Raw genomic sequence first — 8769 nt, 5'->3', positions numbered from 1 at the left:
GCAGTTTTCACTACCTCTAAAGTGTAAATAAGCTGAAAATGGAGAAGACTTGTATATTCTCTCCTAGTTAGACCATAAGGAAGGCATACTTGAGTCCTCAAGGAGGTTTTGAGAGTCTTGCTTTTAATGAACCCTAATTTGTAAAATTCTTTTCATTTCAAGAATTGGCACTCGATTCTGATGTCTGTTAGTCTTTATAATGTCTAGTCTGTTTGCACAAGTTTATGAAAGACTTGAGTGGACACTTAAGTACAGTGATATTGTTGCAAAGCTAAGCACAACTGTTCATATGAGTGGTACATTTTGCCTTGCTATTTCAAGAACAAGTCCTTGTATAATCTGTGTACATAGTAAGCCACATCTGAACTTCCATACTCTTTTTTTATATTTTCTATATGCTCTGTAAATACAAATGTAAAAGAAAGGGCCATACTTCGATGCTCAGCAAAACTAGAAATCAAAGCTTGTAACCCACTTGCATTGCTTCTCTTCCCATCCTTTTTGTCCTTCACATCACCTCATTCTCTCCACTCACCTCAATGTCCCTGAGTGAGTGGGAAACAATATGTTTTGTTTCTTCTTTCCCCAAATCTCTGAGAAGTTGTGTTTGTTCGTCTGTTTTCTTTGTCGTTTATTTATTTTTGACAATGCTATTTCATATTACCTAAGAGCAGTTGTAGAGAACGTGTATTTTAATTTGCATTGCTGACACATTAGTTCTGCCACTTAAAGTGTTTTACAGAGCATTGTATACTTCCCTGTGATGGTTCTCCCTTCTGGCAGGGTCTGAGCTCCCAAGTGCTCACAAAACCAGAGAACTGCAATCTGGTCTCTTCCCTGTCATCTATCTCAGGATCTATGCCAAGCCTTCAGGACTTTGCTCCAAACCTGAAGCCTTTTTCTGGTGAAGTTACAAGGGAAGGAAGAAGTGTTTCACTTCCAAAGGTCCTGCTCAGGCTATAATTCACACAAGCGAATCCTTATATTCACAGAGACTGACTGAGTCTGGTGAGCTCTGGCTGAAGCACAGTGAGATTTTGTGTGGGCATCCCTTCTGATGGCCACAGCCACTTCTTAGTGCGTTGTTTTAGTCATGATCATTTTTTTAGAAGTGGGCGATTTTAAGAATTAGTATTTGTCCATACATCATAAAAAGTGGCAGGCCAAAACTGATGATTCCCATTAGTTGTCCTTGTCTCTGATTTCTCTAAGTTTTGCAAAGGCCTGTCTTACTGTTCTTGGTTCCTTATCTAAATAAAGTGAATAAAAAAGAAATTGTGCAATAAAACAAACTATGGCCTAGAACTTGCTAGGACATACACATCCACTTAATTTTATATGCACCAAGGGTCATTGCAATGATTACTTACAGCACATTAAATTTACCATGTGCATAATTATTTCCAGGATCAGTGCATAACAGGTCATCTTTTAATATACAGGAAACTTAATGAGGGATCAAAATTTAAAACCCCAGATCTGAATTACCCTGAAATGTGGAACTCCAAAATGTAAACCTAAGGGTCTGCAAGTTGCCAATAATATTTGCTCTCCAAACTTCAACAGAAAAGCCTTGCTAAGCATTTTAACATGATGTTTTTCTCGATGTTGCTTTTCATAGTAATCTGTTATACCTAAGCACATTTTACTTTAGAGAAGCTATTGATTTTTATAAGGAGGAAATGGTATTTTGGAGACATAAATCTTGTTTATAAAACATACTCAGATTTTTAGTGAGAAGATGGTAAGAAGTTGTTAGCTGCTTGTGAGAAGAGTTTATCTGGTTCTTGTGTTACATCATTTTTTGTTACTGTTGTTTCTCAGTCCTGTTTTAAAAAAAAAATAAAAATAAAAGGAGAATTGGTATAGGGACAGTAAAAACTTCCTGTATGTTCATGAAAGAAATATGTCCTTTGTTTAATTCTTTTGCATATTTGACCAAGTATGATTTGTCTTCTTTTTTAATCTTAAGCATCATTTAATTTGGAAGAAATTTTTAACATTTTCTGAAATGTAATTGCAAGAAAACAATTTCTTGCTGGGAACTTTATAAACCCTTTATTCCTCTAAGGAGGAAACTGGGTTGATATTTTCCATCCCTCACATGCCTGTGATGAGATAACTGACAGGAGCTGTTGGAGTGGGATGGGTAGTACTAGAGGCTGCTTCCATCAGGCCAGCTGGGTTGGGGTTGTTGTTGGAGTTCTGGGCAGTCAGAGTGGGCTGGCAGCTGGTTGGGTCAGGAGCTGTGCTAGTGCATGCAGGTAAGCCTGGCTGGGTTTGTTTTCCTGACTTATGTTTTTAATAAGCTTTTTTCTTCCTTTCTCCTCTGGTAATGGTCTGTGCAGAGGAGCAATTGTAATGTATAACTTTGGCTTTTGAAGAGGCTTATCAATACATTCCCTATGGAAAGGAAATCCTTTTTTGTTCTTTAATTAGTCAAAAGTAGTCAAAAGTTGTTTGTTTTTTTTTTTTTTAGTGGTTTTGTTTGTTGTGTTTTTGTTTTTTCTGGAAGGGTAACTTATCTGCTCAACTATTGTCTTCTTGGCTTCTGTTTTGTCAGACTTAGAAACCTCTCTCCACACACCCATTCTCTTTTTATCATGCATTTTGATGGCATATGGGGCTTGGGGATTTGCGGGAGATGAAGAAACAAGTGAGAGAGATCACCTTTGCTGTGGAGATGCCCTAATTTTATAAAATGATGGCTTATGCCTTAAAACATCTAATTCTTCTAGTATAAAAATGCAATAACTGTCTTACAAAGGAAAAAGTAAAATTATTTTTCTAAGGTTTTAGGGAGAGAACCATTGGAACCTGAATTTGAATTCATGAGCATTGAACCAGAAGCTATTCTGGCTCTACTTAGCTCTAAAAATAAGGTTTACCTTGCTGAAAGTCAGTGTCCCCTTCCTCCATTGATACAAACTATAATATTGCAATGATTGAATGCAACTAAGAATGACTATAAGAAACATAGAACTCCACGAAACCTGGTCAAAGCCTCTCTGCTTATATTTTGATGCAGATCATTAGTGTCTGCGGTATGGACACGTAAGTCTGCTTTTTGAAGAGCAAGCATCCAGGGTTTAAATAAATGTGTATTTAAATGTTTTCTTAAGTATATGAAAATGAATGAAATAATAATAAGATGTACCTTTATAAAAGGGCTTTACATAAAGCTAGTCTGGAGGCTATCACAAAATAAAAATTGAGAAGATGTAAAAATGGTGGCAAAGGTGGGAAAAAAATAAAAATGTTAATTTAGAAGAAAGTATGAGGGCAGAGAGATCTTTGAGGGAATCATCTTGTAGGAATAAACTTCATAGAAGAACCTCATCTGAAGCAGGTGATGGGGCAGCTGGCAGAGAGGAGTTGTCCTAGTGTTTAACTACAAGGTCAGATAAACCCGAGGGAAGGAGGGGATGGGTTGCTTAAAGGGTTTAGAAGACAACTATCTGCAAGATTGGCCAGTGGGCAAAGACCTCAGTGAGATAACAACGATACAGCTGGAGATAATCTATGATATTATGTGATGCTAATTATCATATGGAGAATATTTTCATCTGATTAATTCAGTGAACTAAGAAGCATGGAGTAGAGTAACTTCAATTTAGCTTTATTTATATGGAAGATTGGTAGAGGAAGAGATGAAGTCAAGAACAAAAAAATAAAATAAAATAAGGATTTAAGTGACAACCTGACTAGTACTTATGCAGTTGCCAAATTTCATTCAAGGAACTGTTGGGGAAAATCATGTTTCTAGAAGGATCTAGATCAACCAAGAAAGACAATATGTGGGGGAGCTGAAATGGTAAAAACTTCACTTAAATAGATATCCAATGAAAGGTACCGTACTTGTCTACTTAGTGTGAATGAGCCAATACTAAACATACCCGATTATCAAAGCATTTGAATGTTCAAAGTTCTCAGTAAGCATGTGGATGTTTCACAGGCCTATGAAGCATAACAGTTATCTAGCATACCTTTTAATACAGTGAATAAAACATACAGAAGGGGGAATTATGACTTTAGCAACATTTAAATCCATATCCTAAAATCTCCATGTAAAATTGGGCATGAAAACCAGGTTTAAACACTCTGAAAGTGAAAACCTATGTTCACAGTCAGGTACAACAGTTTTCCTGAAGCCCTGAGTCATATGTGAAGTTCTGCATTTTACACAGCATGGTAGCTTTTGCCTATGACAATCCTTGGCTTCCATTCATAGGAAGGAGATACCTGTTATTGGAAAGCAAAAATCCCATAGACAGCCCAGCTGAGATGTTGATTTTCCTTTTGAGAGCCCTAGGCTTGTCATTGACATTAGGGGAGTGCTGGAGTGCAACAGCAAACTTTCAGGCAGGTTGCTGAAATGATCTGCTTTGCTAACCAAAATACAGAGACATAACAGTATTTTTTTTTTGTTACCACTTCTCATACGGGTTATTACAAAGCAAGAAAAAAGTGACAGAATACAATGAACACTGTTGCTTAAAAAAAGAAGCATGAAATAGATGTGCGTAAGGAATACAGAACCAGCTGTCATGTTGCAGCTCTTCTAGCTGAGACCTTGAACAGGAAACAGGAATATGAAGCACATTAAATGCACACAAATACACCAAGTGCGGTCTTCTAGTTCCAGTGCACTGCAGATGTTGACAGACAGCATAGGATACCAAAGCTCATGCTCAAGAAGTGGCTTTCTCCTTGATGGATATAACTTGATTTTTGACAGAGCTGGGAATGTTCTGCCTTTTCTTACACACTTATAAGCCCTGTATGCCTTGTCAAGCCAATAAAGCCTCATTGAACTGAAACTGCTTTCTAATTGTGGTGTGTGGCAATACCTGTGGAAACTCATTGCCTTCAGCAGAATTGCAGAAGTGGAACTGATTGGGAGTTAGTGAGGGACCTGGTAAACAATGCTCAAGGAGGGATAGGATTCAGCACCCTCACTCCCCTCTCAGTCATTTGCACAGAGCTAATAAGAACAAAAATCCAGTAAAGCGCTGTGTGTGATATGAATGGCTATGCAATTCTGCTGAATGTAAAGATGCTGTTGCAGAAAGACAGCTTTCAGCATAGAAGTACATACTTGTACCATCAAGGTAACCTCAGCACTTCTCTAAGTATGGTAGTGGTCCTCCCCCCTTTAAAAAAAAAAAAAAAAAAAAAACTTTTATATAGCAGATAATTCTGTCATGACACTGCTCTGAAAACACGACAAGTGAGGTTTCAATCCATGCAAGATAGGATTCATTGCATCTTCCCTCTGTTGCATTTTTATTTGACTTTTTATTCCTTGTTTTTCTTTTAACATGATTATATTGCTAGTCCCTGATGAATGCATTACTTTTTTCTACTAAAGGTGCAGCATGTTTGATGGCAGGTTTTGTGTAAAGAATAACATGTTGGGGTATCTTAGAGAGTGATAGATAACAGCATATCAACAGATTTATCAAGTTTATCTGAATGCATATTTAAAAATGCCAAATGTGCTTTCAACTTGATTTTGGCAAGTCTTTTGAATCTCATTAAAATGCAACCTTGAGGGAATTTAGAGATCTGAAACAGACGTAATTAGCTATTTCTTTAAAGGAAATTTGCCCTTGCTGACAAAATATGAGCCAAGATCATTACTATTCTTACAGTGGTTAGTGTACGGAAACTGTTACAACTGTTAAGATTTTTTTTTACCTTCCTGCAGGTACACTTGAAAACAATCAAAGAAAATGATGAGGATTTGCTTCTGATGTAATGACGTATCCCCCTGACATCGCAGTGAAGAATGAATGTTTCTCCCTACAAAAATCACAGGTATGTGGACTCTGGAATTTCCGTCCCGACGAATTGTTTGTCCCACACATAATTAAAATCACAGTACAGGAGGTGGAAATAGCAGGTGTCAGTGTGTATGTGACACAGGGATGGGAAATGGTAGTGTTTGCAGGCTTTTCCCTTACTAGTGTTTTGCTGGTGCAAAATTAATATAAGCAGTTCTTTCTACTTGATATTCACATCAAGTTTGCATACTCATCAGGGGGAGCTGGGGATTTTGCCTTCAGCTATAGACAGCAAACTCCCTTTTTCTTGAGATTCACCTCTAAATAGATTCTGAACTGGGACTGGGGAGTAGTGCAAGACATTCTGGGTACTTGACTCTAAACAGTTATTGCTGAGCTGAAATACGCCAGCTGCACAAAGCTGCTTCCAGGACTTTGTGGACCTCCCCCAGCCTGCCATTTCTGATAGCTCAGGCTGCAACTTCCCGTAGAAGCTGCAAATTCTCAGCCCAGCAGGATTAAATAGGGTGTCACACAATAGGTGTCAACTGAAGTGTGCTGGATCCATGCTGTTATAGCAGAGGAGTCGTGTTTGGCACAGTCTGATCAGTTTGTACATCTAATGTTTTCCTTGCATCTGTTAAAGGAAAGAAAATCTGGAAGGCTTTTTGGGGGGCTTTTTCTACTGCTTAGGCATTCTTATGCATTTTTTCCCTCATTTGCTTCAGTGGATGCATTGTTGATGTTTCACCCCTTAAAAGATGATGTTTGATCAAACTCTGTTGTTGTTTTGATATTTTTTTTTAGAAACCTTTTTGAAGTAAGGTTGAAGAAGTTGACCAAAATTGCATAAAGCAGCTTCTGGTTAAGTGACAAAATAAAGCCAGTTTTGGACCAACTAAAAATAAGCATGCATAGGTTTTTGCTATGCCAGATTTCAAGTGGTGTAACTGGTGTTTGCTCTTCTCTTCCTATAGCTCAGTTGACTGTCCAATATTTCAGTGATGTGTGTTGTGTGCCTCTGTGGATAAGCTGAAGCTGTGTTGTCAGTATGTAAATAATATTACTCCTCTCTTTTTGACCAATGGCTAGTATAACCTCTAATTGATAGTAAAAGGTTGCGAGTTTGCCACTGGATTTTGAAAAATATCCTGCTAAAATGAAGCAAGCGTTTAAAATTTTAGTAAAGACATGGCTAAAATAGACTTAACACCCCACTTATTCAATATTGTTTTAATATTCATTTTGAATGCACATCGGTGTATGTATGTGACTCTTCTGCAGTTCTCATCTTAAACATATCTATTTTGTCATTTTTCCTCTCATAACACTGATTATTTGTACATCCCCAGAGTTGGAGAAATGAGTAAAATGACGAGAGGTGTGACTGGTCAGAGTGGTTCAAGCAGATTTTGCAAGTGTAAGAGGATATCCTCCACTAAAAATACCTCCACAAATCTTTTAAAGCTCTATTAGCATTAGAAGAATCTTATTCACTTTGTTCAGACTTCATGTTTTTCCCCCCTCCCTGTGCTCTGTCTGCAGTTATCTCCTGAAGACTGTTATTTTACTGAAAGCCTTGCTCTGAGTGATGTTACCATAAAAGCCTTTTATCTTCCATTGGTGTTGGTTTTGTAACTTCATAGATCTAGGATGACTGTGGTCTTCAGCGGGGCTCTCTCTCTCTCTAATATGAATCCTTACTCTCTGGTTAGAGGAATGCTGATATTGACATAGTTAACACTACTTAATTCAAAAGAATTTCAGTCACCTGCCTGTCACAATTTTTTTCCTGTCAGTCATTTCCTAAAACAACAGTGCCTTCTTTCATAATATTTTCATTTATGCTAGGTATATATCATGCAGTCTGATATTTTGCTTTGATTGATTCGTCCTTAAATATCAAAAGGTAACACCTTGAAAAAATCACATTTTCTAAAGAGGTTCATAGTGCTTTTCTTCAATGTGTACTAGAGACCTGCAAAAGAAGCCTTGGGCTAGTTGTAAGGGTTTGGTGCATGCATATGCATGCCTGTGCCCTTACATGCACATACCTGTGCAGTCTGTGCACAGCTGTGTGTGGCAATACCTGCTCAAGTCCAGGAAGTATGGTAACTGTGTTAGCATGGCATTACACCTAGCCCCATAAGCTTTATCTCTGCACAGAGCTTCCTGCTTCCAGACCCACAAGTGTCTCAGCCCCGGGCAGTTTCAGCATCACGCTGTGCTGCACAGCCACTCAAACACCTAGTTTGTGTGCTGTGGTACGGCTGTGCCTGGGGCTCTGAGGATCCCATGTACGAACTGCCAGGCTGCTGCTGGACATGTGCTGTGCTGGAAGTCATGATCCTGAGGGGATGCAGGTGGCCACTGTGCCAGTAGCCAAAGAAACCTAGGACAGAAAACGCTGGAGTGTGTAATCTCACTGCAGGCAAACACAGAACAGTATAAGCAAAATGCGAGTTGTTTTTTTTAGGTTGTATTAATAGGGAGGAAAGCAGTGTGACCTGCTATTCTAAGCCTATTTGTCTCCAAATTATAATCATTCCTGCACAAAGTCATGAGGACAAGTTGCATTAATAGAAATAAGAGCAATCAGAAAACTTGCTTGAGTTTACAGAAGTCAGACATACCATAATCATCCCCTCTTGGTATGCAGAAGCCCTCTGCTTGAATGCAAAGCCCTTTGAAGTCATTGCTGTCCATCTCATTAAAAAGTGCTGTTTCCATCACTTTTTCTATTGGAAACTCTCAGGATTTAAGTAATTTGAAGACATTTTTTTCTAAAATGTCTGTAAAAAGTATGCAACATGTATTTCTTTACCTATTTTGAATTTGGGGAGGTATGTTGGGAGACTTATAAAAATGTTCTCAAGGGTGAGCTTAGTATTTAAACTAGTAGTGGATGCAAATGTAGCTGGCTTATTTCAGCTGTGTTATAAAAGAAGGGAGGAGGACTGATGCTCTGTCTCCTTTGTGGTGT

General features: G+C 38.2%; 1 protein-coding gene across 6 annotated transcripts in view; it reads left to right on the top strand.

Moving 5' to 3' along the window:
• The first annotated feature begins 1552 nt into the window (after positions 1 to 1552).
• The window catches only part of LOC308187123 (uncharacterized protein), a 109090-nt gene continuing 101873 nt past the window's right edge, over positions 1553 to 8769 (top strand). The window contains exons 1-3 of one of the 6 annotated variants that reach the window (XM_080575335.1): positions 1553 to 2264; positions 5711 to 5820; positions 6764 to 6835. The gene's annotated coding sequence lies outside the window, so the exon portion shown is untranslated. The remainder of the gene's footprint in view (positions 2265 to 5710; positions 5821 to 6763; positions 6836 to 8769) is intronic. The other 5 variants (XR_013944471.1, XR_013944468.1, XR_013944467.1 and 2 more) reach the window with 5 other exon arrangements.

Source organism: Anser brachyrhynchus, assembly GCF_964034855.1.
Source record: "Anser brachyrhynchus genome assembly, chromosome: 1".
NCBI lineage: Eukaryota > Metazoa > Chordata > Aves > Anseriformes > Anatidae > Anser > Anser brachyrhynchus.
The sequence above is the reverse complement of the archived record's forward strand: the minus strand, read 5'-3'. Positions and strand labels throughout refer to the sequence as shown.